The sequence below is a fragment of the Trachinotus anak genome, unplaced genomic scaffold (genome assembly GCF_046630095.1).
Source record: "Trachinotus anak isolate AG129_WGS33_773 ecotype Australia unplaced genomic scaffold, CSIRO_AGI_Tana_v1 ptg000023l, whole genome shotgun sequence".
NCBI classification, from domain to species: Eukaryota; Metazoa; Chordata; class Actinopteri; order Carangiformes; family Carangidae; genus Trachinotus; species Trachinotus anak.
In genome coordinates, this window is record NW_027273874.1 from 1,923,512 (window position 1) to 1,931,395 (window position 7,884).

Sequence of the window (7,884 nt, forward strand, 5' to 3'; positions counted from 1 at the left end):
GCTCCAGCGCTGAGTGTTTTCTACTCGAATTGACTGTTGTCGCTCAGAATAATGGATGAACTTGGCCTTGTAAACGAAGATGTGGACTTAAAAGGAGCTTGGATGAGATGTCTTGAAATTCTTAGAGAGACAGAAAGAAAGAGACAACGGGAGATAAAGAGGCAGAGCAAAGGAAAGGTATGATATATGATATGATATGATATGATATGATATGCACAGGAGATGGAGGCAGGGGGCCCTGCTGCCTCTGTTTTAACAATTTGCCACGTGTGACGGTCGAGGAAGAAACTGCAGGTCGTTACCCTGCAGACAGTGAAGGGAGCCTGCAGGAGACGGAGTAAGGAAGGGGAAATGGACCACAAGAATACAAAAGGGAGCACAGCTTTTTTTAGTTCATTTCTTTCTGCCTATTTGCTCTTCTCATTTCTGGTCAGCGTATGTGTGTAACAGTTAGCTTCAAGCACGCTGGTGTGTTGGCATTGTAGTATGTCTGTAGAGGCTAATGTAGCTGGGTAAAAAAAAAAAAAAGTCCATTAGCCCTGTTCTACACCTCTGAATCACTGCTCACATCTTCAATTTGATTCAGATGGATCTGGTGTTGTGCCAATCCACGGCTATTTTCACCATTTGGAGAAACGGTCGACCAAAGAGAGTTTTGAAGGGCTGGTTAAAACATAGTAGGTTTGGTGTGAGCAGCATATGAGCAGAGCTAAAGCTCCAGTGCTCCTTGTGTTCCTAGGAGGTGTATTGAATTGTAGGTCACCCATGTTTAGATGACAAAATAAATGTTCAAAAAATATAGTTATACATCACAGATAAATAGACTTGGAATATAAAAATACACTTTGGGTGTTTAAGAGAATGTAGCATGAGAGCCGTTATGCTAACGTCATCTTCTTAACTAACTAGCTACAACCAACATCCATGAAAAATAGCCACTGAAAAATGGCCACAAAAAATGTTGACAGGTTTGGGTGAGATTGATATCTCATAGAAATAACTACTTTTCGGTTTGGTCGGATTGAAGCAGGCTCTAAACACTGCTTAGCTGCCATTGCCAAGAAGACGATGCTAGTCAGCAGCGCTAATCAAAGCAGTAGAAAATTCTGAACATTTTGTTGTTGCTAAATACATCTAACATTGATAGGGAATCTGAAAAGAACAGATGCGAACAGCACACATTACTTTAAGCTTCGTAACTGGATGTTTATAATGAGCCAAATTTGGGAATTTGTGTAATGTAGGGTTGACAACAGGTGTATGATTGTTTTGTTTCAGTGTAACTTCAGGACAGCAGCAGTCAATTCAGTCAAGAGAGAGAATGACTTCTGTCCTTTTTATTGGGCTCTGTGGCACTGGATACACAACACACAGAAGCTAAAGAAGAGAGGATGGATGGATGGTAAGATAGAAGAGAAGTGAGGTGGGGTTAAAAGGATTAAGGTCAGAGGGGAAGATTAAGCTCAAATTGATGGCTTGAGTTAAAGGGTTAAGGTGGAAATGATTTAAGGGAGTAAACTGACAGGAATTAGCTGAGGGCTGAGAGATCGTGTAATTTATGAACATACCATATGATTATTACAGTGTTTTTATGTAAAATTAACAGAAAAAAAACAACTTTTGTGGTGTGTGTTTGTTTTTTCGTTTTCAAAGAAGAAGGGGTTCAAAGAGGTTGAGAGGGTGATTCCAAAAATGAGGAGGATATTCAATCTTGACAGGGCAAAGGTTTTTGGGGTCACTAGGGTTGAGGAGTTTGATAGATTCTGAAGATTCAGATGTAATATGAAAAGGCAATAGGTTGAAAAATGGATAGGAAGGCTTTTGCTCAGAGAGACATGAACGTGGTCAATTCAAGATGAAGGTGAAAAGGTCTGGAGGAGGGCAGGAGCAGGTCAATGGGAGGGGCAAAGGGGTCTCTCTCTCTCAGTGGGTGAATTGCCTTCTGCCTCAGAGGTCTATTAAATTTTGCTATCATCTCAAAACCAGTAATCCTGCCAAGCAACTGGAACCCTTCAATCACTCAATATCTGCACGATCTCTCTGCAACAGCCTGATGATAGGAGTTGGCTCGGAGAGATTTCTGTTTTTTCAGGAAGCTTTCTATTTGTGTTGAGCTGCAGAGATTTTCATTTCAATCCTTATTTTGAAATGGGGCAGCAGAATTGCTAATTCCTATGATAAATAAGCGTATAGCACCATAGCACTGCACATTTATCGTGCACACCCACCAGAATAATGTGACTTGCAGGCTACATTCATGGTAGTGGGTCTGTGAGGCACAGCTAAGCTTTGAACAACATGCTATAACATGCATGGCATGCACCTTGCTTTAGCGTGTTAGCATGCTGTTATTTGCTTATTAGTTTTAAACCTAAAGTACAGCTGAGCCTGATGGGAATGCCAGATATTTCATTTCATTAATTGTGATAGTTAACATGTATTTTAGTCTGGACTAAAATGGTGGACCAAGCTGCATAGCTATCTGTACATGGCTAGAAAGCATGTTTGATTTGATTTTCTTTTTCTCAGGGTTTTTTTTTTTTTTTTTTTAACTCAGCAGCTCTTCTTTACATTAGTGGAAAGAAATGAAGCTGTCCTCATCTGACAATTAGTCAAATGCTGCAGCACTTCACTGGTGCAAGCTTAGGCTGATGCTAAGAGACCGCAAGCAATATGATGACCATTTCTTGTTTAATTGTGCATACATGATCCATAAGGCCCACACTGTTGTGAGGAAATGGGCCCCATCTAAAGTCCCTCTAATATCCTCCCCGACAATAATTACTGGCCATTTCTTGAGCTGTAGAGGAGAGGGAAAAGTATGTTGAAAGTGTGCCTGCCACAAGGTATAGGGCTAATTGCAGCCTCCCTTTGGTGGAGAGCTCATCGTGGAAATGTAATGCAGCAGGCAGGCAGATGGAATTACTGTGAATGGTGCATTTAGAGAGTTTATGAGTATTACCATGAACAGCCCTAACTGACACTGATGAATACCCAGCTGTACCTTCTTATATAAAAATGACAGTTCCAGCACAGAGTGGTCATTTTCACTGACAAATTATCAGATTTATTCCTGGCTACACCCCATCCAGTTTAGCAATTTTCTACCTTAAATGCAAATCAGCTTGTGTTTGTCGCATTTTTCAGCAAAAGTTCTGGAGTGATTCTTATGACTTGCGAGTTGAGGGTGTCCGTGCGGTCAATGGGCCAAATCGCATGGCTTAACTGGCAACAAATTGACCATTATGTGCACTGTTTTGGCAGGACCACACTTCCTTATGCTGCAGAAACCACAGGAAACCTTGTACCTTAGTTATAAAATGGTCTCACTGTTCCTCTTATACCAACACTGTCACTAATTCCTGTCCGGACACCATTATAAAGGCTTGGAAACAGAACACTGATGAAGGTCAATTGCATTGTCTTTCGGTTTTGTTATGGATGTGGATGTTTTGCACACCAAGCAACAATAGTGTGCATTTCCACCTATGATGATATGGTTTTCAAAAGATTGTATGCACAAGGGCTTCTACCAGTGATTCCCAACCACGGGTACTTCTGCAGAAAAAAACTCATCCATGTATGCATGTTCAGAAGGAAAATAATAATACATATACAGCATATTACAAATTAGTATCACATTGATCTTAATATATGATATTAGATATTTAGTATAACCATTTATCTATGAGGCTTGGGAGTATGTCAGAGAAAAAAAAGCTTGGGAGCCACCGGCTTTGTCTTACACAATTAGGCCACTTTATGCTAGAAACATAAAGGCTAAGTTCACCCAAATGACAAAAAATTCCCTAGAGGTATCATGGACATCATTTTTATTTGCAGACATATGCACACCTCGTTTTTATGAGGCCCATAATCACGGACTCAACCCACTTGCAGGCAGTGTGCATTATGCAAATATTCAGTGTGTGGTTCCACAGAAATGAGACGTTAAACTATAGAATTCTGGTAATGGACAAAGTAGAGGAGTGATTCTGCACCCGAGAACAGAATCTTTATCAAATGAAAATGGCTAAACCTCAAGGAATATACTGTTATAATATAACATCAAACTCAAGAAGAAGAAAGCTAATGTGCAGTATTGCTTACAAATTAAATGCTAGAAAGCAAATATTACTCACAGCTCTCTATAGAGATTCATCAGAAACACACAATACAGATGCTCTGGAACCGTTTTGCCTGGAGTGGAGAAAGTAATGCCGAGATTAGCCTTCATTGTAATTCCTGTCTCATAACATCCTAGTTTCCATTTTCCAGCCTTTAGTTTTTGATGTTTCATGCTTAACTTGTTACTCACGTCACCAAACCTAAATAATCTAGTCTGATAGAAATCAACACACTAACAAGCACGACATCTGCACGTAACAATAACTTTGCTTTGTTGATGAGAGAGAAATCTACATGGTTTAGTGCACAAACACACACACACACACACACACACACACACACACACACACCTGAGCTCTGGGTGGTGTTCGTGCATGCTCGCGAGCACTGCATTCAGGGGCTTTTAATGAATTAAGTCACCTTTAGTTTGCTGTTGCACATCTGCATCTTCATTCGTATTGTGTCCACGGTCAGCTCATTTGCAAGGCTCAGGCGTTCAGTTACCTAATTAGTTTGCTAAGTCCCTTCATAAAGAGCTATCGATCCTCATCCCTGCTGGGGAAGAATCAGGAGATTTGAATGTCGCTCTGTTTCCTCCGGAGCCACACACACACACTGACACGCGCACACACTTGGGTTTAATCGCACGCCCCGTCCTCCCTCCTTCTCCTTTCACCCTCGCTCGCATGCAAACCTAGATGAGATATGAATATTGTCTCCCAACAGCTCTTCTACCGCACCCATACAATCTGATTTCCCCAGCTTGGTTACAATAGAGTGTGTGTGTGTGTGTGACCAGAGAAAATGGTGGAGAGCCTGATCAGCGAGCCTGCGTTGCAATCTTCTGTGAATGCAGCCTCAGCACTATCCTTCTCTCTAAGTCGCTCTCTGTCTCTCTGGTGGAAGGGGGGGGGGGTGGGGATTGGGGGTGAGGAAGTATCTTCTGCCATCACTCCCACCACCACGATCTCCCCCTCCCTCCCCCTCCCTTTGCAGTGTCCGTCTGTCATCACTTTATTGTTTGTTTATGTGCTTTCCTGGTTGTTATCGCTCCTTCTCCTGTTGAAATACTCCGCACTCCGTCATATACCTCTCCCTGTCTCATCTTCAGACCTTACCCCCGCCCCCCCCTTCCTCTCCTCTCCCATCACTGATTGCAGATTCCTGGCATACAGGGAGAGAGTGAGGTAGAATCAACCGAGAACAAAAAGGCCTGCACTCAGCCCCTTATCTCTCCATCCACGCCTGTTTGGGCTTTTTCTTCTTCCTTTTTTTTTTTTTTCGGCCCTTGGTGGAAATATTTGTGGTTATTAAACATAGATGACTTGATGGATGATGCTGCTGTTCCTCAGTGCTGTCCTTGATACATTGTCAATGGCTATTTCTAGCAGTTTTCATGATGAATCCCTCTAAAACACAGGTTCGCAAAGTACGACTGTTGAACATCTGCGTCCACCTTCAGCGACATCATTGCAGCCCCCCGTGCTCTTCAGTTTTAGAAGTACAGCTCCCATGGTTCTTTTAGGGGATGTAAAAAGGAAGTGTAATGTGTCCATTAAGTTAGAGTTCGCTGTGGGCTTCAACTTTCACTTTTACAGATTTTCTTTAGCCTGTAGTTGTTTAAAATTTTAATTTGCCAAAATGTAAAGTTTGAATAAAGGCAATTGCTGAATCAGGTGTTAGCAGTTCTTGTTTGCAGTGTACCCATGACTGTACAGGCAGCCATCACTGGATTGCATTTACATATAAGGAGACTTAAAATGATTCCCTGGCAAATTTTGGAGTTAGACATCTTTTATTTTTCTGTAATTTCTAAATGGATTTATGAACCGACTCTAAAAATGTGTGTGTCATTTCTGTGTGTTCAGTTTTGACTGAATTAAGAATCCCAGAATGAGTGTGATTTTTGATGCATTTTTTGATTTTTTTGGCAAACGGTAAAAGTACTTCAATTTCTTGCATGAGCCGTGTGTCGGAGCCAGCGCTGCAGCTCTAAGCGCTGGCTGTGTAGGTGAGTGTGATTGCTACAACGAACTCCATTGTTTTCATACCACCGGCATGCACCTGTCCCTTTCACCTTCCTCAGTTTCCTTGTCTAATGTCTCTTCCTACACATCCCTCTTCAAATCTCCTGTTCCCCCGTGGGAGAGACACGTCTTGCAGTTTGAAAATATTTGCTCGAAAAACAACATTTCCATACACAGTGAGAAACAGATACAAAAACAGACATATGGCTGAGATCTCCAATGAGGGGAAAAAAATAAAAAAAATGCTGGAAAGCAGCATAAACAAAAATAATGTGAATGCAGAGGCACTGGAGATGTAGAGTGCCGACTCAGCGCAGCCTTGTTTAATTACTGTTCACCTGGGCCAAAGGCCTAATGGAAGTCTTGGCTGCGGGCCCAGACAAACAACATTCCACTTGGCTTCAACCACCAGAAAATCTTGGGTCTGACTCATGCAGGCTTGTTGGTGTCGTCCGTCCACAAACTGCAAAGACAAACTGCAAACACAGGCGACGACAAGGGAATTCTCGTTAACGAGGCATCGCTAAGAGTCGACCACAATGGTGAAACTATGAACTGAAATGCCAAAAGGAGATCAGGGTGCAGATAAAATGATGAAAATGCACTGCTGAAATGAACTGGCCTGTGTTTGGTGTTCATTTTTGTATAGGTATGGCTTGGTCTGTGCCTTATTTCTATGTGAACAGCGTTAAAATATAACAGTGATTTAATATGTTTGTCAGTGCACACGTGAACATGGTTTTTGAAAATCGCCATTTCTAACATATCCAACATCACATTTATTCACTAGATATGATTTTATTGATAGCTGTGTGTGTGTGTGTGTGTGTGTGTGTGTGTGTGTGTGCGCATTCTTGAGCATAAATGCCTGGGTGATTAGAAAGCTTCCAACAGATGGTTGTAATACATTGGCCACATGACAGATATGGAACGGAGTCAGCATTATAGTTTCTCATTTAGATCCTGTCCTATTGATTTGTCCCACTAAAGTCCTGATTGAAATTACAGGGAAGACAGCTCCAGTAAAATACTCAATAGCTGGGCTCCCATCAATTACACAGAATAGAGATTGCGGAGGAAAAGGGTACTTGGTCTGGACTGATAATTCTGCAGTGTGAATTGACTGTAACTTGTCCGTAGGATGGGAGGCATTTATCTGGAATGTTCAGTGTATGAGTACATTCAATAAGGTAAAGTTGAGCCCCAAAATGTTTTTTTTTTTAATGTAATTTAACAATGAGTATAGGAGCCGTAGTGTTTAAACAAAATAAACACCTTCACGGAATTCAGTTAATTTGAAATGATTGATTGAGGCAGATGCATTCATGTCTTTTACACCCATGAAAATAACTACAACAATATCCTATAAATATATTCTATATATTGTTGCTTACCTATGAAAGCCACTTATCTTCATCTGTCAACCTTTGATGAGCTATATGGAACAAAAGTCTGTGTTTTTTTCTTTGTCGCAATACATTTTTTCAGATGAGTCCATTTGGGTTTTTCAGTAGTTTATTTTGTTCCATGAATGGGACAATATTAGGTTTTCTTAATGTACAGACTTGGAGATGTGCTGTAAATGTCCTGTGTGCCTGAAGCAGATGCAGCTAGGTGAGTGTGGTGTGTGGTGGTTACGAAACAGCAGACATGGTAAATGCTGCAGAGATGACGATAAATGTTGATTTGTAATTAAGCTGCAAAATTTGCTCTTTTACACTCCACAACA